Source organism: Ornithorhynchus anatinus, chromosome X1, assembly GCF_004115215.2.
Source record: "Ornithorhynchus anatinus isolate Pmale09 chromosome X1, mOrnAna1.pri.v4, whole genome shotgun sequence".
In the NCBI taxonomy this organism is placed as follows: Eukaryota; Metazoa; Chordata; class Mammalia; order Monotremata; family Ornithorhynchidae; genus Ornithorhynchus; species Ornithorhynchus anatinus.
Genome location: NC_041749.1, coordinates 64,638,307 through 64,662,598, shown reverse-complemented (window position 1 = coordinate 64,662,598; position 24,292 = coordinate 64,638,307). Strand labels below are relative to the sequence as shown.

The 24,292-nt window shown below is 42.9% G+C and overlaps 1 protein-coding gene, 1 long non-coding RNA gene and 1 other non-coding gene across 4 annotated transcripts in view; 2 read left to right on the top strand and 1 right to left on the bottom strand.

Moving 5' to 3' along the window:
• The window catches only part of LOC120638036, a 33,025-nt gene extending 19,776 nt beyond the window's left edge, over window positions 1-13,249 (top strand). Inside the window, exons 2-4 of one of the 2 annotated variants that reach the window (XR_005659488.1) lie at window positions 6,276-6,399; window positions 6,867-11,885; window positions 13,162-13,249. This is a non-coding gene — a long non-coding RNA (uncharacterized LOC120638036). Of the gene's footprint in view, window positions 1-4,676; window positions 4,854-6,275; window positions 6,400-6,866; window positions 12,168-13,161 lie in introns of those variants that run through there. The other variant, XR_005659487.1, reaches the window with a different exon arrangement.
• LOC114806735 lies at window positions 2,340-2,478 on the bottom strand. The gene has a single exon (XR_003754797.1). It is a non-coding gene; the product is annotated as a small nucleolar RNA SNORA7 (small nucleolar RNA).
• Window positions 13,250-16,505: 3,256 nt separating the features above from the next.
• The window catches only part of ATXN7 (ataxin 7), a 126,537-nt gene continuing 118,750 nt past the window's right edge, over window positions 16,506-24,292 (top strand). The window contains exon 1 of the mRNA XM_029051041.2: window positions 16,506-16,608. The gene's annotated coding sequence lies outside the window, so the exon portion shown is untranslated. The remainder of the gene's footprint in view (window positions 16,609-24,292) is intronic.

The window sequence follows — 24,292 nt, the reverse complement described above, 5'->3', positions numbered from 1 at the left end:
AAGGGTTCATTTAGTCGATGAAGAGATGAAAGACTCCGAGAGAACAGGTCAAAGAACAGGACAGTAGGAAAGTGGCGAGCGGCCCGTTCACCCTGGTGGGGTACGAGTGACTGCAGCTCCCCGATCCCGGGCCGCCCTGCCAGCTTTATTGGTACGGCGAAACCCCCCGCTGACACAGGGCACCCAATCGGGGCTAGGCACACATAATAACAGTAACCTATCAGTAAGCACTTTCATGATCCCGTGACACCCGACCGGCCCGCACGAGAGTGGCGCGCGAAGTTTGAAGTGGCACATGGTGGAGGAGTTTCACGTGGCGTGGCCATTTTACAGTCCACATGGCATAGGCAATGGTGCAGGCATTTTACAGTTCACATGGCGCAGGTCCCTTGACTTGGGGTTGAGGCTGGCCTCACCATTGCCATCTTGAGGCGATCCGCAACAGTATATAGACCAGAGTGGCCCAATTTGCCACTGTTTTTCACTTGCTCAGCAGCTCTCGGTGACAAGCTAGGTAACATATACTTTTTCTCCCCGGCAGCAGGCTTACACTGTGCTGCTGTTCCAGGCCTTTTGGTAACATTGGTGCCCAGCTCTGCCTTCAGCCCCCACCCCAGCTGTCTCTTGCTTGCCAAGGCTGCTTGCCGCCGCCATCCCCCCACTTTTTATGGTATTTGTTAGGCACTTACTATGTGTCAAACAATGTTCTAAGAGCTGGGGTAGATACAAGTTAATTAGGTTGGTCACAGTTCCTGTCCCACATGGGGATCACAGTCTAAGTAGGAGGGAAAACAGGAGAAATGAGGCACAGAGAAGTTAAGTGACTAGCCCAAGGTCACACAGCAAGCAGTTAGCAGAGCCGGGATTAGAACCCGGTGTCCTCTTGACTCCCAGACCCGTGCTCCCTCCACTAGGGCATGCTGCTTCAGGTTAAAGGAATTTTTTTTGAACTGCAGATCTTCATCCCATTATGTTTTAATTGGCAACTCTTCGGTTCATGAGGCTTAGCCACCTCTGGTATAAACTGCACAGGTGATGTTTCCTAAAGTATAAAAACTGAACTTTCAAAGAACAGATGAGAAGTAGATAAGTTGCTAAGAGCTTCTTGAACATTATTTCATTAGAGGCAGCAGTTGGCCCTAAGTCCCATTCTCAGTGTGTCTAGGGGTTAGGTAACTGTGTCGGTGATAAAGCCAGAAGCTTTCTGTAGACAGGGGCTAGGGGGAGAATTTATCTTAAAGAAGTTGCCTGTTGGAATTACTGGAACTTCCTCATTAAAGCTAGACTAACTCCCAACAAATGGGGCTGTTGGGGATATTAGCCAGGAAATGAAACACTTTCCCATTAATAGACTAGGCCTCTTTTATGAAGGGTGGTCATTTTGGTTTCTAGACTTGTCTTAGTATGATCCCACCTTACTTCACCTATGTCTCTTTATAAATATGGGATCCTGCGCTTCCTGGGAAAAATTGCTCAGTGATGGTTCATACTAAGTTAAATACCCAATCCATGGAATGCACAGATTGAAACCAATGTGGCAAAGGAGTAAACTCTGTTTTTCTATAAGGCAGGGGTTGTGTTTTTGCAAAACCCTTTGTTAAGAAAAACTCACATGCTAATAATACTGTGTCCGAAACAGCATGCGTATGTACATATATACATGATTTCTTCCGACACCATGGTGCGTTATATCTAAACAAGCTGCTGTTGTTTGTTGGACCAACATTCCCATAATTCTCTAACAAGATTTTAATTGACATGTAGTGAAAATACAAGTTCTGGCAGAACTGAGTGTGTTCTGGATATTTTGGTTTTCCTATTTTTATTGAAGTGTGGAACCACTGTAGATTAGATGACATACGATTAAAGGTTTGGAAAGTATTACTTAGAACAGTGCTTGACACATAATAAGCGCTTAATATACCATAAAAATAATAATTTGGAGACAAAAAGCTCTATGCATTCAGGTGAGAAAAACCTGTCGACTTCCCCCCCCCCCCCAATCTCCTTGAACACTCGAACCTAGGAGTATTTCTCCTAGGGGACAGGATAGTACAGGAAAATACAGCACTCCACTCAGCTTAATGATCTCATTTACATTCATCTCTCACCTTGTCTTGTCTTATGCTGTCGAGTTGTTTCCAACCATAGCAACTCCATGGACACATCTCTCCCAGAACTCCCCACCTCCATCTGCAGTCATTCTGGTAGTGTATCTGTAGAGTTTTCTTGGAAAAAATCCGGAAGCGGTTTACCATTGACGCCTTCTACACAGTAAACTTGAGTCTGCACCCTCTACTCTCTCTCGTGCAGCTTTTGCCCAGCACAGGTGAGTTTTAACTTGTAGCAGATTGGCTTCCAATCATTAGCCACTGCCCAACCTAGGAATGGATTGGGTATGCCTTTGCTTGACTCTCCCTCCCATAGCCCAAGACTGGTAGAGTACTGGAAACTCTCCAGATGCGATCCTGAGAGGGGCTTCCCTTACCACTCCCATGCTTTTTCTACAATGTAGCTCTAAGTATATGTAAATACCTATCTATGAACAAGTAGAGTAGACGTCTACTTGAAGCAAAATCTTCAACCTAGTCAGGGAGAGGACCAGGAATAGCCAAGATGATGGAATAAGGGAGAGAAGTTAGAACAGTCCTCTAGCCTGTGAGCTCTTTGTGGGCAGGGAATATGTCTTTTAATTCTGTTATACTGTACTCTCCCAAGTGCTTAGTAAAGTGCTCTGTGCGTAGTAAGCACTCAATAAATACAATTAGTTGATTAACCAGGTGGCAATATCTCTGGGAAAAGCCATGCATCACCCTCTCTGACCATACAAATCTTGGGAAGAAGGGTCCTTACCCTGGCTTATCCGGCTTCTATGGAAAACATTCCACTGACTGCCAGCAGGGATACCGGGTGTCACCAGAACTGAGCAGATGATTACCTCTATAGAAGATCCCTCCAATCGGTGAAAAACATCAGAAGTAAAACACGGCAGCTGCACACATTCAATGAAGCCTTCATAAATCAGATAGTTCAGCCATGGAAATGTCTCGGTCCTAGGTAAGAGAAATTTGTTGTTCCCAATATCATTGGAACATTAGAAATGTTGGAATCGCTGGGTTGGTTGTGGCAGTTTGAAACTCAGGGACAAGACCCGGAGCTTGGAGCAACATATGGATTGCCCCAATCTAAGGACTACCTATCTATCACACTAGCTCTTGATTCATATATTCTAAATGATCCCATTGTCTTTGGCTTGTCTAGAATTTGTTCTTTTCTAAATACCTGCCTTCTCCCACCTAGAATGCGAATCCCTTGTGAGGCAAAGGTCTGTGAATGAATTTGTTTATTCTGTGTTCACCCCCAAAGCTTTGAAAAGTGATCAGCACATAGTAAGTGCTCAATAAGGACCATAAATAAAGTTAACATTTACAATAGGCCCGTAATGGATGGAATGGTAGGTAGGCCTGTTACAAATAGGCAACTGTATAATCAGAAAAAAAAATATCTTTCAGAAGCTCAGATAAAAAAGAAACAGGAATCTCACTCACTTTACGTAACACACTCTGCTCCTCTGCCGCTGACCTCCTCACTGTGTCTCGTTCTAGCCTGTCCCGCCGTCGACCCCTGGCCCACGTCCTACCTGTGACCTGGAATGCCCTCCCTCCTCTCATCCGCCAAACTAACTCTCTTCCCCTCTTCAAAGCCCTACTGAGAGCTCACCTCCTCCAGGAGGCCTTCCCAGACTGAGTCCTTCCTTTCCCTTTGCCCCTCCTTCCCTCCCTATTGCCCCACCTCCCTCCCTCTGTTCTACCCCCTTCTCCCCACAGCACATGTGTATATTTGTATATAATTACTCTATTTTATTAATGATGTGTATATATCTATGATTCTATTTATTTTGATTGTATTGATGCCTGTTTACTTGTTTTGCTGTCTCCCCCTTTTAGACTTTGAGCCCGTTGTTGGGCAGGGATTGTCTCTATCTATTGCCGAATTGTACATTTCAAACACTTAATACAATGCTCTGCACACAGTAAGCACTCAATAAATACGATTAAATGAATGAATGAATGAAGAGCTGGCTGAGTTGTCTGAGGGAGAAAAAATATTTAAAAAAAAAAAATTTTGTACTTGATAGCATGAAAAAAGATTTTCAGTGTTCAGACTTTATTGGTCACACTTGCGCTCATAAGTCTTGTCAGATGAAATTGTGTTTAAAAAATGCCTCTCAGTATATTGTATTTTAGAGTGAAATAACTAGGAGAACATAATGATCTAGTTCAGTATTCTAGGTGCAGCTTATGTAGACTACAAATGAGGTTCGAGGTCTCAGGCTCTCGAAGTTTAAATCAAAGCCTTCTTTATAATGGGGGTTGAGGGGCAAATTAAGTAAAATGGGGTTTGTAGTTCTGAACAACTTCAATCTAAAACTGAATCTAGTATTGCATAGAGTTATATTTATGAAGCCATGATAGATTAACAGGTCACAAGAATGCAGTGTTTCCAGATGTCCTCTCAGGGAATTTCCAATTGGCATGATTTTTTGTTTTGCTTTTTCTCCAATGGCAGCGTCTTCAGCAGGCATTTGCTGTCCCAATTAATCTGGAAAAGATAAGCATAAAACTCCTTTCTCTTGTTCCCCCTCCTTTTTCTGTTTCACTGGCATTGAAATGTAGGTCAGATTGCATCACTGAAGAAAAGAACAATCAGAAAGGTGTTTGGAAAGTGCTGACATCTTTAGCCTGGGTTTGGGCTCAATAAAAATTTGCATTAAAAGTAATGGTGTATTGGGGAGAAAGAGTGGAAGTTAAATTATTTGAGCTGTTCTGAAGTTACTGATGACTTTTAGTAAGGTATGTAGTATGTTGTCTTAAAAATGATTGAAAGGCACAAGTTGGGATTTATATAATCTTGCAAATGGAAATTATGCAAAATGTTATCTCAAACTTTTCATTGATATGATGCAGCTATCATACTAACTCAACTGTATCCCTGAATTGTGGAAAGCTTTCCTGTGTGTCTTTAAAAATCCACTGTTGTGCAAACACAAGCCAATCATGTCTTTTGCAAATCACACTTAATTACATGCTCTGTTTTCTTGATTAGCATAACCCTGGAGTATGTGTTATACTTCCAGCTTACGTTTACCGTGTGCCAAATTGGACACTTCATTTTTTTTTAATGACAGTCAAGCTTATAGACTTCAAGATTAGAAAAATAATTTGGAATAGATTTATTCCTTCAAATGCAGCCTGCTGTTTTTGACAGGCATTTCAGTATTGTTGAATTAAAAATTTATCAATAAAAACTTTTTGGAAGCAATGGGATTTTATAATCCCATTCATTTCCACTGTGTTTCTCAAAAGCTATTCAACAACTCATCTCTGAAATGAATGCAGATGAAACCATGGAATACTTTCTTCTGGATTTGGGGGGTATAAATAACATATAATTTATAGTAAATTATTGTAAGCATACTATTTTGAATTCCATACCATTCCCAGCTACTAAGGGAAATTATATCCCAAAATTGATTCATTACTTTCCAGAACCATATTTTTTCCTAGCTTTGGAGTTTTACACTTCTTGCAGCTATATTTAAACAACAGCTGAAGCAGAGTGTTCAAAGACGTAACATCTTATTATAGCATTAACCTTATTGCCTACTGTTAGGAAGATTCGTAGGAGTTAAAAGGGAAATTACTGAAAAAGGAACAATGACAATGGTAGATGTTGGATTGTCAAGGAAGAATGTGTCTGAGAGGAAATGTGTCTAAATCTCTTGTATGTTTTAATTATATAAAGGAAATAAATGAAAACATGCTCTTTTTTGCTTAAAGAACATTTAGTAGTGGAAATAGTTCCATGTGTCCTTTACATGGACTGTTAATAAGAGTGCAGATGGTCCAAAAAAGGGCCATATGTGCTACATGTTAAGCATTATTGTATGAATTTCACACACATATTATTCGGATTCTGAAAAAGACCTGAAGAAAGAAACCAAGTTACAGGGGCAAAAGCAGGGCCTTTTACTTTTGCTGCTCGGTTCTCTTGTTGTGAGCGTGTTCTAACGGAGTCTAGGAGAACCGCTACAAATACACCGAGTCATTTTATCGCTATTCAGGACCCTGTGTGGCAGAAAGCATTGAACAGAGAAAAGAATAGGTCATTTGCAAAATACCCTACTGCAACTAACCTTCAGTGAGGATATTTGAAACATCTGTTTGCAGGCATTTTAATTTTTAAGAGTCACAAAATATGTCTTTAATAAACAGCACAGACAGTCCTCGACTTACAACTGTCCGAGTTACGACGAATGGCACTTCCGACATCTATGAATTTACACCCTGTTTCAGGTTTACGACATCAGGCCCGACTTTACAACGCCAGGCTCTTAAGGTAAGTATTGTGTTACCCCGCCCTCCCTTTCCCCCCCGCCCTCTCTCCTCATGACATTCCTCTTCGTCCTCCCTACACTTGCCCCTTCCCTTCTCCCTATCCCCCAGCGCCAGCCCCATCCCCTTCCGCCCGCTCAGTGTTGCTCCTGCCACCGCTGCCTGCTCCCTCTGCAATCTCAGCCTCCACCCCCTGGTGCCACAAAGCCAGGGGACCTGAGTTGGGATGGGATGGGATGGGGGAGGGGAGCGGCGGCGGCAGAAGTCACGGGCCGGCTCCTTCTTTGCCTCCCTTTCCTGCCACTACTGATGGCGCCAGAAGCATCAGGAGCTGCCGTGGAGGTTGCTCTGTAGCCCCTTCTTCCTCCTCCCCCTTCCTTTCCTGCCATCACTGATGGCGTCAGAAGCAGCAGCTGCAAGGGACGTCATGCAGTCCCCTTCTACCCCCATGACCGACGTCCCCATCCACAGCCTGCCCGGGTTCACCTCCAGCTCCTCGGCTTTGCAGCCCCGGAAGAGAGAGCCGCTGGCAGCAGTGGCAGAAGCTGCCAAATGCAGAGAAGACTCCGGAAAAACCAACAGCCAAGACTCCAGAGAAGACTGCAGCTAAGAACCCTTCAAAAAATCCCTCCAAATCACTTCAACTCCCTCTGGAAATCTCACCCGATCAGTTCCACCCATGACCCCATTTTCTTTTTCTTGTTAAAAAGGATAAAAAAAAACCGGCTTTAAAACTTGTCTCTGCATTTGAGATCACTTGTAGGGAAGGGTAATGCACATGGCAGTGCAGTAGTAATCAATCAGTGGTATTTATTGAGCACTTACTCTGTGCAGAGCACTGTACTAAGTGCTTTGGCCTGTCCTGGGCTGTCGAATTGTCTCCAACTGAGTGCTCGGTTGCGTACAATACAACAGAATTACCAGACACATTCCCTGCCCATAATGAGCTTACCGTCTAGAGAGGGAGAAAGACATTAGTATGACTGAACACATCATTTAAAGATATGTACATAAGTGCTTTGGGGTTGGGGGTAGGGCGAATATCAGATGTCCAAAGGTCACAGATCCAAGTGCAAATGCTGTATTTTTAAATTTCTATGTGACTTTTATGTCTGGCTGTTATTTACAATAAATACATTTAATGTAGCTATATTTGAGTACATAATTCAGGTTATTTTTGTTTAAAATAGGAATTCTGACCTTGGTTCAGGAATCAATTCCCCCATTTATAAAATTTTTCTTATGGGAAAATTGGTCCCAACTTCCATTTTGGCTTCTGGCATAATTTTTAAGAACCTACTGTGCTGTAAGCCTGAGGCCCACCTGTAATAGGAAACAGTTTAGTGTAAAGTACAGGCCAAATTCAGTGTTTTATGTATTTAGATCAAATCCTGTGTTACTCAACAAATGCCAGCTACAATAGGAATTTTCCTCTATCATCATGGGGTTGCAGTGAATAATCATTTAGATAGTGACCAAAAGGGCATTTGGGCTTGCGAGTGCCCAGTGGTCACAAGAAGGACCCATTGTGCCACCCACTGCAGCCATCTTGACAGCAGCCTGCCACTATTTACTTCAATCCCTCATTACAGCCAGCCACTACAAGCTAAAAATAGCTCTACTACCCTGGAAAAGGGAGTGCGTAGAAGGGGATAAACCTTGACCTGGGAAACACTCCCCACTCCCATTTTATAAACTGGTCCTGAATGATGACATTGTGTTTCTCTTAACTAGTTAATCCAAATAAATTAACATGTAGACTGTGAGGTAGAAAAGAATAGTTATAGACATTTAAAGAAGAAATTGAGGAACTGCACTTGTGTCTACAGAAAATAGCATTGTGGGGTGACACTGTCTTAACATCCAGACTGGATCACTTTGCTTCACTTGACTTTTTCTTCCATTTTGAGGGGGATTGTTTAGAAAAGACCCTCCTGATGCCTTATCAGGTTCTTAAGTGCCTCATCTTTAACTGTTTCTCTGACTCCTAGTAGATAAACCGTGGAAGGCAAAAAAAATGTTTTGATTCAAGCAAGAGTATTTCTTGGAAACATTTGCCTCATTCTTTAGGCCTAGCCCTAGAGTAAGAGGTTTCCTGTCCCATCATTATACACCTACTGGCAGTTCTTTATTTTTCTTTTAAAAAAATAATAAAAAAAAGGAGGGTGACAAGTAGAAATAATATAATTATAGTGGCCCCAGTGGTAAACATTTGCTCTTTCTTACAAAATATTGCAAATCCTTTTTTGGGTTTTTAGAGAAGAGCAGACTTGTGAGTACAGGTGAGAGTTTTCTAGATCTTCACCTGCAGATGAGCTTCTATCCTAAAACTTCAGGGCCAAGAACCGGCACTTGGAAATTTATTATAGTACTGGTAGCTTGTGCAGTGCCACTTAAACTCTCTTCTCCCTGCCATTCGTGTTCACACTGGAGCCCGGTGTGCAGCAAGCAAGTAGGTGACCACAGGTGCAGCACACTGAAGGGTATGCATGGCTGTAAATCAGGTCTCCTGATTGCCAGAACCGTGATTTTTCCACTGAACCGAGAGCCGGGCTCCCCCAAAGTAAGGGCAGAGGGAAGGCTAGGCACCTTGACAGTGGAAAGGAGGAGGAGGAGGAGGAGCAGTGGAACAGGTGAGACGATCCCTCTTTTCTTCCCCTACCCCCATCCCCAAGGGTAGTAGGAAAGTTGGACACTGAGGAGGAATTTTAGTCCTTGTAAGCATTATTTTTTATTATTATTATTTTGAATCTTTTCACAGCTTCCTTCTGCAGTTTTGGACTGGTTGAGCTGTGATGCACTTCCCTGCTTCCTTACAGGGCCAGGGTGAACACTGGAGGTTACAGGATCAGGTTAAACCCTCAGCCATCATACAAGGCCTTATCACTTGGCACCTAGATTATTGCAACAGCCTCCTTAATGGCCTTCAGCCTCTTCTTCCTCCTCTCTAAACTATAGGCAGCATCTAGAATCATATCTTTTTTCAGTATCAAATTGATTGTGTCACTTTCCTAAACTCCATATTGGCTCCATATTGCTACTCATATCCAATCTAATACTCTAGACAGTGGGCTTCAAAGCTCCCCACCAACTGATTTCCCTGTAACTAAATGTTTTTTTCTGCTTTGCCCAAGCCAATCTGCTCACTCCCCTTGACCACAAGTCTTTACATAAGCCATCCTTTTCCCCTAGCACTTCATAAATCACATCCCTATCCAGCTTATTCAAAGCTCGACTGAAAAATCTACTCTTTCCCTTGACCTCATTTGTGCCATCCGCTCCAGAAAATCTCTAGCCAGTACTCTTAATTCATTCCAAGAAAATAGCCTATTGAAGGGCAAAACACTATAGTTTCCCATAAGAAATCATGTAGAGCGCATTAATGTGTTGCCTAGATCCAAAGAAAGTTGACCCAATGATATATGTACATTTTTATGTGATTAAAAAGCATGAATGTAGTTGACTAATTTGCATGATCAAATCGTAGTGTAAATATGTTCCAGTCAGAAAATATTGTTAATTTTAACAGTTAAACGTTAATATATGTTTGCATGGAGAAAAAGTTTCACCAGATGTTTTGCATATGGGATTTTAATGCCTACCTGATTCCAGATACTTGAGCGCATCTAAGTTAACTTCCAGACTTAAGCTCTTTTGATATTTGCTACTTGCAGTCCCGGGCTCTGCTCAAATATTCTTCCAACTGCTGTTTTCCTGGCTATCCCTGTTACTGCCCAGTACACTGCTTCTGTGTTGCACGATTTGATATTTGCTTTGAGGTCAGTATGAATTGTAACGTCTCTCTTTGAGAAATGATGAAGGTCAGTGTGATTGAAACAGCTGTGTCTTTAGTGCTGGGTAGTGGACCCAGATGGGCCCAGCACACAAAGCATGTAAACTGCTCAGAGCATGTGCATGGCAAAACCAGCTCGCTTTCACAAAGGCCAAGAGCACTGTAAGGAATACTGCCATTAACATTTGGGAGCATTATCACAGAAAGCGTCCTAATGGGGGATTGCTATGTGATATTCATAATATCTTTAGTTCTGTCATGGGTACTCATTTCCTCCTGTCTGTTCATGTGCTTTTTAATTAATGTGCAGATTTGTATCTGTGTTTCTCTTGTCTCCCCTGCTGAATTGTGAACTTCACAAGGGCATGATTCCTGTCCTATTCTTGTATAGTACCCCTCAGTTCCTAGCACAGTGCTCTGTACAAAGTAGATGCTCAATAAGAACTCCTGATAATGATGATTTTATTCTGGAAACTGTAGCTGTAAAAAGGGAAGTCGCTGAGGCAAAGCCATTTTTTTTCCTTTTGCTGTCTTGGAAATTCTTAGTAGGGACACATTTAGCCTAGTTTCATTTAAACCAACCTCCCAACTAGACTGGTCCTGTTATTTTGCTTAACGGGCAAGATCTAATGCCTGTGACTGCAGTAAAATCCACCAGCTTGACCAAGATTTTGCACACTGGCAATTCCTGCCTACCCGGGATTAGACCATACTGTAGTATTGATCAAATCCTGAAATGGGGCGTGGTCCTGGGATGCAGGCTGAAAAGAATTTCAGACTTGACTGAGAAGTGAAATTAGCGAACTGAGTAAAACCCAGAGGAGGCAGAGTACTGGGGAACGAGTTGCAGATTGTATGTGGCAATATTCAACACATGTTTAATGTCCCTATGTGATATGATTATCAGGGTGGTTTGGGGTTTTTGTTTTGTGAAGTTTCTTTGATAAAGTTATGCAAAATGTTGTGAGTAAAAATTCCTTCAGAACTGGATTATTTTTTTTTGCTTTGGATTTCAAACTGAATTATTTAAGTGTTCACTAAGTGGAGCACTGGGGCATTTTATAGAATTAAACATTCTTGGAAACTGACTTAATAGACTTTTTTGCTCCACAAAATTAATGACACATTTAAGATACAGTATGCAGATTAAAGCTACACAATTTGTAATATTGGAGGGGGAGACCCGAGACTCCCGAGGACTCTACTAAGAAAAATTTACCATGATAGCCTAGAGTGACTGAGTATATGCATCTCCCTAAAAAGACAAAATTTGCCATCTTCCACCAGTAGGCTCACGCTCTTGAAGTTGTAGCCAATCTCATGCACTCATTTGGCTTTCATTAAGGCAACTAAGAGGAATAAAAATATTATATAGTATTTACAACCGGGTGAGACAGAAACTCAAACCAACCTGTGAAGTAGGGATGTCAAATAAGGATGGTGATTTGAGAGATAATTTCATTGTCAACTTTTTCTAGGGAAGGGTGGAAAGGAGAGTCAACAGGTGGAGCAGTCAAAGGGAGATGGTGTTGTGAAGCAAATAAGGACTATATGCATGTTCATTTGTGGGGCAAAGGTAGAAGAATCACCCTGAAAACCCTTGTTGTAGCAGGACTTCTAAAAGATTTTTTGCCATATAGGAAAAAAAAGTGACAAAGTAGAAGCATGAAAGACAGTGAAGAACAAGAGTAGTAGAGGTAAAACATTTATGTGAAAAAACTAAACATTTCTAAATTGATAAATATTACATGATTTTTATCCATCCATTTTAAACTAGTTTGTCAGTAGTGGTAGCGTAAGGCTACTGATTTGGTTTGGAAACATGAACGATAATTTAAAAATATGCCGAAATCTGTTGTGGAACTTTTAGGTGAAGATCGTACACTGAACTGTAATGGTTTTAACTCTCTTTTTAGAATAAAATGGAATATTGTTAATGTCAGGCTCTTCAATTCTATTCTGTTGTTCTTGACTTTATATGGGGCAAAACCAACAGTTGTTTGGAAAGCAAAAGTCTTAATGACTGGAGCAGAAACTGCCTCTTCACAGTCAATCAATCAGTGGTATCTACTTGAGGGCTTACTGTATGCAGAGCGTTGTACTAAGCGCTTGAGAAAGTACAGTGCAATAGAGCTGGTGAACTAGATCCCTGCCCACAAGGGACTGACAGTCTACAATCCATGTGGGAAGCAGCCCTGTTGCCCTTTCAAAGAGGGGTTGCCTAAATCCTTTTGTTTCAGCCCCAATTGGGTTTTTTTTTTTTTTTGGTGGGGTGGGGGTGGTGCTTTTTATTGTGTTTTCCTGCAATACTACTGATTGGCAGCTCTGCCCAGAACTGGCTTACATTGTTTTCATTACCTCGTTGCCAGCTTGCTTCTTGATAACAGAGAAGGCAGACCAACTGGCTAGAGACCCTCCCTCACTGGTCGGGGAGCTCTCCAGTGTAGTCTGTCAGTCAGGTGAGTGTGAGATCACCAGATTCCTCGGGGCAGCTAGGTTTATAGTATGTGGCTCTATGAGCATATTTGGTTCTTAATAGCACATTTCCCTCAAGTTTGGGGCTGAGTATTAGCTTTGCCCCCTGCTGATTGATGAACAGAAATGTCAAGGAAAACACAATCCTCCTAAAAACTGCATTTCCTCCATGAGGACTGCTTGTGTGTGGGCTTGGATATTCTATTTACTCATTAGTGGCTCATTTTACATAGCTTTAAGTTGAATACAGTCATGAATGAAAGATTCGAGATGTAATGTTCTTCGATAGCTTGAAATAAATATGATCACTTAATCACAAGTTCAAAGATTTGAACCAGGAGCAACTCCGTTCGACATGGGTTGATCTGTATTTTAAGGAGTGATAGATTTTGATTTCTACTTCATTACTACCACAGTCTCCATTATCTTCCCAAAACAGTATCTCCTTAACTGTTTTAAAGGTAACCTGCCAGTAAATGTTTGGTGAATTATTCTTAGGCAGAACTTATCTTCGGTGGACTCCTACAGATCAGAAGAGCCCCGGGAGAACATCTGGAGCACAAGAAGTAGCCTGGAAAAAAGAGACGTGAAGGCAAGTAAAGACAGCTGGAGAAATGTACTACCACCAGCAGGCAGGCGATACCTTACTTTTGTCGTTAAGATTTCTCCCGAAACTTAAGTGTATTAAGGTTCAGAATATCTAGTATTTCTACCTTGTTAAGTTACTGAAATGAAACTCTACATTTCCGTGGCTAGAACGAATTAATCAATCAATGATTAATGAAAAAGATATGCCACAGGTTGTATGAGAGTGAAAGAATGGATCAGTGAATGAATGAGTGATTCAACAGTAGGCTGCATAAATCAATATGTACTTAAGTGTTTTTGTTTTGTTTAATGGCATTTGTTAAGCACTTACTATGTGCCACGCACTGTGTGCAGAGCACTGTACTAAGCACTTGGGGGAGTACAATATAACAAAATAATAGACACATTCCCCTCCCACAATGAGCCTACAGTCTAGAGGGGGAGACAGACATTAATAGAAATACATAAATTACAGAGATATACATAAGTTCTATGGAGCTGGGAGAGGGAACGAATAAAGGGAGCAAGTCAGGGTGATGCAGAAGGGAGAGGGAGAAGGGGAAAGGAGGGCATAGTCAGGGAAGGCCTCTTGGAGAAAATGTGCCTTTAATAAGACTTTGAAGTGGGGGAGAGTAATTGTCAGTCAGAATTGAGGAGGGAGGGTGTTCCAGGCCAGTGGCAGGACGTGGGTGAGATAGATGAGGTAGAGGTACAGTGAGAAGGTTAGCATTAGAGGAGTGAAGTGTGCGGCTTGTGTTGTAAAGTAGGAGAGTAGCGAGGAGAGGTAGGAGGAAGCAAGGTCATTGAGTCCTTTAAAGTACTCATTTGAGTGTCTGCACACAGTCCATTGCCAAAGCCTAGATTCCAACTCCTACCTGCTGGGGATGGGGCTGGAGCTGGATGCCACAGACTCTACCTCCGCCCAACAATTTTCACAAGTGAAATAGCAATTCTGGGTCTCTTCCTTATCCCAGAGCTGATTCCCAGCCTATTCAGCCTTACTTTCCAAGCAGGACTGATTAAGTGTAAGGTGTAAGCAGAACATCCGAGTGATATGCTGGGGTCCAAAAGAAATATGGGATGGTATAGTAGGCGAGAGATTGGGGATAGGTAGATCTGGGAATCATTCTCTTAGAAGTTATAGCCGAAATCACGTGAGGGGGATGAGTTCCCAGAAAGGTGGAGTGTAAAGTGAGCAAAGTAAGGAACCCAGAAAAGGGGCCTGGTGAGCACTCTCACTGAAGGGATAATTGGTGGAGGAAGAGTCAGCAACAATGATGAAGCTGAAAGGGAGTTGTTGAGGTAGGAGAAACAGAAGAGTGCTGTGTTGGGGACAGAAAGGTGAGAGCATATCCAGGAGGATGGAGTGATCGACATTGTTGAAGGTGGCTGAGGAGTTAAGGAAGATTTAAGAGAGAATAGAGCCTATTGTGTTTGCCTGTGAGGAGGTAGATCATGGGGGACGTGGGGCGCTAGGTTCAGTGGAGTGAAGGGAGCAAAAACCAGATTGTGGTGGGTCAAGAAGATGTGGGCCTGGGTTCTAATCCCAGCTTTTCCAGTTGCCTGCTGTGTGACATTGGGCAATCATTTAACTTTGTGCCTCAGTTTTCTCATCAGTAAAATGGGAATAAAATACCCATCCCCCCCTCCTATTTAGACTGTGAGTCCCATGTGGGACAGGGACTGTGTCCTATCTGATTAATTTGTGTTTGCCCAGTGCTTAGAACAGTGCTTAGCATCTAGTAAGCACTTAACAAATGCCATTATTGTCATTATTATTATTATTAGATGACAAGGCAGTGGGTGTATACCACCCTTTCGAGGAGTTTGAACGGGACCCAGGACAAGGGAGAAGTTTCTAGGATGCTAGGAAATGTGTGTGTCTGGGTCAATTAATTTTACTCTAGTGTGGGCATGTTTAATGGGGTGCCATTTTGCTGAAATTTGGGCTAAAAATGAAATGCAAAAATGGAGATTAGATAAATTTTTTAAAAGAATTTGAAAGACCACTGGGGTCAATTGGTATGGTTAGTATTGTAGTGATATGGAAGATTGACAGATTTGAGGATTGTAGGAAATATTTCAGGCATTTCTGAATATCATAATGTGTGAAGTAAAATAAAATTATAAAACATTCTGGTAGTGAACATGCAGCAGGTTGGCCTGGTGGAAAGACCACAGGCCTGGAAGTCAGAAGGACCTGGGTTCTAATTCCAACTCTACCACTTGTCTGCTGTGTAACCTTGGGCAAGTCACTCAACTTCTCTGTGCCTAAATTGCCTCATCTGTAAAATGGGATTAAGACTGTGAGCTTCATGTGGGACCTGGACTGATTCCAACCTGATTTTGCTTGTTTTGACCCCACACCTGGTACAGTGCCTGGCACATAGTAAGTGCTTAACAAATGCCATTAAAAAGTGTATATGGGTAAATGGTGGAGACATTGCCTCAAATTGAAGTTTCTAACTTTTGGCAGATCTTTATGGTTTACTATGTAGCTGTTTATTTTAAATGATAAGAATAGAAAATTGATTGAAACAATCTAGAATTCAACCAGTAAAGAAAGCTGTACTGTGCATGAAGCTGATTGTCCAGGTAACTGGTTCCCTTCACACCATTAGAAGCTGGTCTTTGGACTCTAGCAGTAGTTGCTCCATAGCTCTATTTGGCTGCACTCATGTCAGCCATCTTAGTTTCTCATTCTGGGTATTTAAGGCACACCTTGTTTGTTTTCCGAAGTTGCTTTGGTTGGTGACTCTGATGCCATTTCACTCTTTTTGAATTTAAATCTTTATTTATTGAGTCCCTATTTAATTTTTGGTGGATGGTATCTTTGGGAGAGGGTTGTGTTTGAAGTGTTTTGGCTATTGTGATAATAGAAAGCAGTCACTGAAATAGCATTCAGAATTTTAAAAATGTGATTCCTACCATTTCATAAGAAAAATTTTTCTGAGTTCTTTCAATTTAAATGAACATGTATTAGTGGCCAATTACACTGATTTTGATTCTCAGGAGAGTAACTTGATGTACGTATTGAATAGTAATTAGTTCTCTGTTAATTGGGTATATTTATAGTAAATTGTAAAAAAAACCACTGAATTGCATTTGCCCCAAAAATTGCTAGTGTCTTCAGTTTTCACATGTTGACATTTCAAAGCAGATGTAGTAGTATGATTTTTGGAACATCTAGCAGCTAATAAGATTGTAGATGTCTAATTAGCCTTATTATACTGCTTTTTTTAATCTGTTTCAGATCTAAGCATAATTAGAGGAAAAGCTTCAACAATCCAAGCAAATGAAGATAAATTAATAAATCATCCAGAATTTTTTCCCCTCTTTCAGGGCCAGCTCCAGACGGTAAGAAAGTAAATCATTGGCCTCAGGGCACTGCACAGTGGAAGCAGCTGTAGGGGTATATTTCAGAGATGGCTGTGCTGTGGTTGTTCTTAAAGGTGGTGGTGGGATGAAAGCGATCCTTTGGCTGGTCATAAGTCAGGTTCTTGGGGACCTCGGTTGAGGGGCTACAGGGAGCAAGCAGGTAAAGGCAGGGGGAAGAGAAAAACGGGGCAGCATCTTTGTGGAAGGAGATGATGGAGCCGACAGGTCAACTGTTCTTGTCCGACCCTAGATGGGAACGCAGCTTTGGTGCCTGGGACCTGCCCTGTGCACCTGGATGGGCTGAATTGCATGGGACTCCTTGCCTGGTAGTGGCATCTGCTTCTGTGCATGTGCATTCTCACTCCCCTCCTTCTCCTCCCCTCACCTCCTTTCCCCTCTCCTCTTTTCCTTGCCACTGCCCAGTGACATCATGCACAGCAGTGATAATGAACCTACAGCATGTGTGAGGGGTTCCAGCTAAATTGATTTGCCTGCCCACACCAAGCTTGATGGCTTAAAAATGCTTAAAAAAACCTTTATCTGAGTTTCTCAACTGCAGACATGGAAACATGAGAAATTTGAAGAAAGGTGGAATAGTGCTTTTTTGTGCTGAAAAATAATTTCATTAAATAACAAATGGCGACTAAATATCTTTAAAGTGAAAGTATGTCAGTTGAGGACCTTTTTTTCCACCTCTGTTACAGATAGCTGGGTGGATAGTTGTGACTCTATAGGTGTGTCCTTTGATTTAAAACTATGGTCCTATGGCTTTAAATCTCTAAGAGGATTTGAATATTTAGTAGTTAATAGACTTATATAGCTTTTTATATGTTTTATCTGGCTGTCTTTTAATATTACAAGGATTTCATGTTACCGACCAATAATTTTTGGTGAAGGAAGAGTTATTAGTGAGGAGGGGGATTAAGAAAAGAGAATCTGGGCAAAGAATGTTCAAAAACAGTCATGTAAAAAAATATGTCTGTGCATTTGTTGGAATGAGCTAAGAAATCAAGAATTTGAAGTGTGTGTGGGGAGACTTTTCTTTTTTCCTCAAGGCCTGAGCTGATTATTCCTAGTTTTGTACTTTGCAGTCAGTAATCCTGGACTCTGAGCTGGTGAATCAACTTGCTCCTGCCATTCATTCTCTCCCTCTACTCGAATACTCATATATACATGACATGCTGTAAAAATATTTCGCTAGAGGGAATAGAGTGTATTAAAGGCCAGGGTGGAACACAACAGGCACAATAGCAGTGGTTATCTGGAAACGACAGAAAACTGAAAAAAGAAGGTTAAGAGTAAAAGAAGTCACAACAGAAGAATAGGTATAGTTAAAAATTAGCATTAAGAAACTAAGAAATACCAACATTCCCATAAATATCACGAAGCAGTCTCGTTTTGGGTTTTTTTTTTCTGTTTTATTGCAATGTATCTTGGTTGATAACATGGATGAAACTACTGCAGAATCTTTATATTAAAGAACTGCTTTGTAACTAAAATATAGCAGTTTTTCCTTAGTGTTGGAAAACCACTATGTATTTAAAATTTTTTAAATAACTCCATTTGAAGATTTCTCAAATTCTATAAACAGAGTCGCCAAATTAGTACCTTCAGTTTCATTATTTTGTGGGTTTATTGTATTAGGATTGGAATTATCTCTGATAATCAGGTTTCCTGTAATTTCTACTTTGAAATTTAAAATATAAGTTGAACTTTGGCCGGTTTTTCTGTGACGAGAACAAAGACACTGATCCATTTCCAGGTTTTGCTGTTTAAGAATGTTTTACTCAACATTTTATGTCATCCTGGTTGGAAAGAGCAAATAGAATGTTTTTTGCGTGTTGGTATGTCAGTCATCTCATTTGTCAGTCAGACATTTGTAAGTGGGCCTGCCATGTTAGGAATCTTCTTAGTAAAGAGACCACGTTACCCTTGGCTCCTAGTGTGAGCATTCCTAAATTTGGATTGTGAAGTAAGATCATATTTTAAATAGATTCTTGGAAGGACTGAAAGACTCAAAGTTTGGCAGTACTTCACTTCTGATGGCTCACCCTCTCAGCCAAACATAACTATCTAGTTAGTAGTAATATACTTTTTCATGGGACTACTGTGTGTAGTAATTTTCTGGTACTCCCACTTTCACATCATTAAAACATTGCCTTTGGCCTTATTAAATAAATAATAATGATGGTATTTATTAAAGTCACCTATCCTTCAAGAGGCCTTTCCTGATTAAGTCCTATTTTCCCCAACTCTCTCTCCCTTCTGCATCATCTATGCACTTGGATCTGTGATCTTTGGGCATTCGATATTCACCCCACCCTCAGCCCCATGCGATTATGTATATATCTACAAATTACATATTATAAATTATTTATATTAACGTCTGTCTCCCCCCACCCCCAACTGTAAGTAGGGAACATGTCCACTAATTCTGTTGTACTCTCCCAAGTGCTGAATACAGTGCTCTGCACATAGTAAGTGCTCGATGAATACCATTGATTGATTAAATCGATATATTGTATGATTTAGGGACCAAGGAAATGAGTGAGAGAGCACAAGATTTTTCTCTACAAAAGCAAGCGAGGTCTTAGCCTGACTGTGAGATTAGGCGTGTTGGGATAAGATTCCTCAGTAATGTTGATTCTGACGACCAAAGCTGGAGTAGTAGGGAGAGCTCTGGACCCTAAGGTGGCAACAGAGGCAGGGCGGATCTTCCACAATCCTCCACCCTCACTCATGTCATTTTAGGCTGAGTGCCCTAGGTATTCTTTTAAGAGTATTTGAAAAGTTCTCACAGTTCCTATCTTCCCAGTGATAACTTGTCCTTAATAAGGAATTCAAAAACAAGAAGAGTTAAGAATGAGGGGTTGGAGAGTAGAGGACAAGTCCCTACATGAGTTTTGTCTTCAGGGAACTTCTAGGTGCACTGTCTTGACCTAATAACTCCCAAGCCTCCCCGCCCAAGTATAAGAGTTCAGATCCCTGCCACCCAAAATAGTGGGCAGAGAAGCAGGTCCTTCCACCCTGGACCGTTTCCTAACAAAGGAACTTTGTTATTTTCAGTTAGGCCAATTGTATTTTACGCCTACATTGATTAATCAGTAGTATTTACTGAGTACTCACTAGATGCAATCAGTCGTATTTATTGAGCACTCACTTCATTCAGTCGTATTTATTGAGCGCTTACTGTGTGCAGAACACCATTCTAAGCGCTTGGGAAGGTATAACGGAGTGGCAGACAGGTTCCACTGGATGCTGAACACTGTACTAAGTGCTTGGGAGAATGCAGTGCAATAGAATTGGTAGCCACATTCCCTACCCACACGGAGCTTACGGTCTAAGGAGAAGCAGCGTGGCTCAGTGGAAAGAGCATGGGCTTTGGAGTCAGAGGTCATGGGTTCGAATCCCTGCTCCGCCACTTGTCAGCTGTGTGGTGGTGGGCAAGTCAGTTCACTTCTCTGTGCCTCAGTTACCTCATCTGTAAAATGGGGATTAAGACTGTGAGCCCCATGTGGGACAACCTGATTTCCTTGTGTCTACCTCAGCGCTTAGAACAGTGCTCTGCACATAGTAAGCGCTTAACAAATACCAACATTTATTTACTTAAGACAGACATTAAAATAATTTTATGGATAGGAAAAATGGCAGAGTATAAGGATATGTACATAAGTGCTGTAGGGCTGGTGGTGCTTAATGATTACATAGGTGACCCAGAAGGGAGGGTGCATAGGAGAAATGAGGGCCTTGTCAGGGAAGGCTTCTTGGAGAAGATGTGATTTTAGTAGGACTTTGAAAGTGGGGAGAGTGGTGATCTGTCTGAAATGAAGAGGGAGAGAGTTCCAGGCCAGAGGAAGGACATGAGAAAGGGGTCCTCAGCGAGACAGACGAGATTGAGGTGCACTGAGTAGGTTGGCATTAGAGGAGTGAAGTGGGCCAATTGGGTTATAGTAGGAAATGAGGGAGCTGAGGTAGGAGGGGAAGAGCTGATTGCCTTAAAGCCAATTTTAGGAATTTCTGTTTGAGGTGGAGGTGGGTGGAGGTAACCATTGGAGGTTTTTGATGGGTGGAGGCATTGCCAATCGGGCAATGTGGACTAAATGGTTTTTTAGAAAAATGATCTGAGTAGCAGAGTGAAATATGGACCGGAGAGAGGAGAGACGGAGGCTGGAATAATCTATAATCTATAGATGTGTACGTAAGTACTGTGGGGTTGAGGGTGGGGCAAATACCAAATGCCCAAAGGTCACAGATCCAAGTACACAGGCGATTCAGAAGGAGGAGGGAGCCAGGGAAAAGAGGGTTTAATTGAGGAAGGCCCCTAGGAGGAGACATGACCTTAATAAGGCTTTGAAGGTGGGGAGAGTGGTGGTCTGATGTATATGGAGGGGGAGAGAGTCTCAGGCTAGGGAGAGGGTGTGGGAAAGAGGTTGGTGCCAAGATAGCCTTTGTACCGTGGCAACTGTGAGAGTGGGGAGATAGGTGCAGAGGTGGGCCCCCTGTTCCTCCCCCTCCCCCATCTCTCACCCCTAATGATCTGGCCACCTATTTCCTCACGAAAATCAACACGATCAGGTCTGAGCTCCCCAAAGTCACCCCTCCGCCTCTCCCCTCCCCCCCAACAACCCCCTCCCCTACTTTCCCATCCTTCCCTGCAGTATGCTCAGAGGAGATCTCCTCCCTCCTCGCAAGTGCCACCCCCTCCACCTGCGCCTCGGACCCCATTCCCTCTCACCTTCTTAAAACCATCGCCCCTGCCCTCCTCCCTTCCTTAACTTCTATTTTTAACCACTCAATCTCCAAGGGCTCCTTCCCCTCTGCCTTCAAACATGCCCACGTCTCCCCCATCCTAAAAAAACCCACTCTTGACCCCACTTCCCCCTCCAGTTATCGTCCTATCTCCCTACTACCCTTCCTTTCCAAAATCTTAGAACGAGTCGTCTACAATCGATGCCTAGAATTCCTTAACTCCCATTCTCTCCTAGACCCCCTCCAATCTGGCTTCCGTCCCCTCCACTCTACCGAGACTGCTCTCTCTAAGGTCACCCATGACCTCCTTCTTGCCAAATCCAATGGCTCCTACTCCATTCTGATCCTCCTTGACCTCTCTGCTGCCTTTGACACTGTCGACCATCCCCTCCTCCTCCATACCTTATCTCACCTTGGCTTCACGGACTCTGTCCTCTCCTGGTTCTCCTCTTACCTCTCTGGCCGATCATTCTCGGTCTCCTACGCCGGAGCCTCCTCCCCCTCCCATCCTTTAACTGTTGGAGTTCCTCAAGGGTCAGTTCTTGGCCCTCTTCTGTTCTCCATTTACACTCACTCCCTCGGTGAACTCATCCGCTCTCACGGCTTCGACTACCATCTCTACGCAGATGACACGCAGATCTACATCTCCGCCCCTGTCCTCTCCCCCTCCCTTCAGGCTCGCATCTCCTCCTGCCTCCGGGACGTCTCCACCTGGATGTCGGCCCGCCACCTAAAACTCAACATGAGCAAGACTGAGCTCCTCATCTTCCCTCCCAAGCCCGGTCCGCTCCCAGACTTCTCCATCACCGTGGATGGCACGACCATCCTTCCCGTCCCGCAGGCCCGCAATCTCGGTGTCATCCTTGACTCGTCCCTCTCGTTCACCCCACACATCCTATCCGTTACCAAGACCTGCCGGTTTCACCTCTACAACATCGCCAAGATCCGCCCTTTCCTCTCCACCCAAACGGCTACCTTACTATTACGGGCTCTCGTTATATCCCGGCTAGACTACTGTGTCAGCCTTCTCTCTGACCTCCCTCCTCTCTCGCCCCGCTCCGGTCTATTCTTCACTCCGCTGCCCGGCTCATCTTCCTGCAGAAACGATCTGGGCATGTCACTCCCCTTCTTAAACAACTCCAGTGGTTGCCTATCGACCTCCGCTCCAAACAAAAACTCCTCACTCTAGGCTTCAAGGCTCTCCATCACCTTGCCCCTTCCTACCTCTCCTCCCTTCTCTCTTTCTACCGCCCACCCCGCACGCTCCGCTCCTCTGCCGCCCACCTCCTCACCGTCCCTCGGTCTCGCCTATCCCGCCGTCGACCCCTGGGTCACGTCCTCCCGCGGTCCTGGAACGCCCTCCCTCCTCACCTCCGCCAAACTGATTCTCTTTCCCTCTTCAAAACCTTACTTAAAAATCACCTCCTCCAAGAGGCCTTCCCAGACTGAGCTCCTCTTCCCCCTCTACTCCCTCTGCCATCCCCCCTTTACCTCTCCGCAGCTAAAGCCTCATTTTCCCCTTTTCCCTCTGCTCCTCCACCTCTCCCTTCCCATCCCCACAGCACTGTACTCGTCCGCTCAACTGTATATATTTTCGTTACCCTATTTATTTTGTTAATGAATTGTACATCGCCTCGATTCTATTTAGTTGCCATTGTTTTTACGAGATGTTCTTCCCCTTGACGCTGTTTAGTGCCATTGTTCTTGTCTGTCCGTCTCCCCCGATTAGACTGTAAGCCCGTCAAACGGCAGGGACTGTCTCTATCTGTTGCCGACTTGTTCATCCCAAGTGCTTAGTACAGTGCTCTGCACATAGTAAGCGCTCAATAAATACTGTTGAATGAATGAATAGTAGGAGATCTCTGAGGTATGATGGGGCAAGGTGATTGACTGCTTTAAAGCCAGCGACAAGGGGTTTTGGTTTGATGGGGAGGTGGATTGACAGCTATTGGAGGTTCTTGAGGAGTAGGGAGACATTAACTGACCGTTTCTGTTGAAAAGTGATCTGGGCAGCAGAGTGAAGTATGGATTGGAGTGGGGAGAGACAGGAGGCAGGGAAGTCAGCAAGGAGGCTGATGGAGAAATCAAGGTGGGATAGGATAAATGCTTGGATTAAAGAGTTAGCCCCACAGCACTTGTGTACCTATCTGTAATTTACTATATTAATGTCTGTCTCCCCTCTAGACTGTAACACTGTGGGCAGGGACTGTGTTTGTTATATTGTACTCTCCCAAGCACTTAGTGTAACGCTCTGCACATTGAAAGCGCTCATTGAATACAACCGATGACGAGAAAAGAGCTAATTTTAGCGATGTTGTGAAGGGCATTGGATTTGGCAAGAAAGAGGTCATTGCTGTCCTTTAGAGAGGGCTGTTTCTTTAGAATGGAAGCAGCAAAAGCCAGGTTGGAAGGGGTCAAAGAGAATTGGAGGAGAGGAAGTAGAGGCAGTGGGTGTAAACCATTCACTCGAGGAGATTGGAGAAGAAACCGAATCTGGGGTTCCATGGATTCATCATAGATAGAGCTAAACTGTACTTGTAACATGTGTGGACTTGATCGGCTTGAACAATGAAACTTTGCTGATCTGCTTGTTAGTATATACCTTTTTCCAAGTGGGCTTCCCATCCTCTCCAGTTAGGTTTTAAATTCACTACCACTGTCATCATTTTTATCATTTTTCCTTTTGGCAGAATACTAATATCTGGGAAAATACAAAGATTGAATTAGACACTTTCCCTGGACTCATTATCTTATAATCAGAGATGGGGAGAGGAAGAGGAGGGAAATACACCTATTAAAAAATTTCAAGTAAAAAAATGAACAAGTTGAATAATGGCATTAAGAAATAATAAATTGCCCAAATATAGGACAGTGGCGCAGATTGCAATCATATTTGAGTGTCTACTATGTGCCG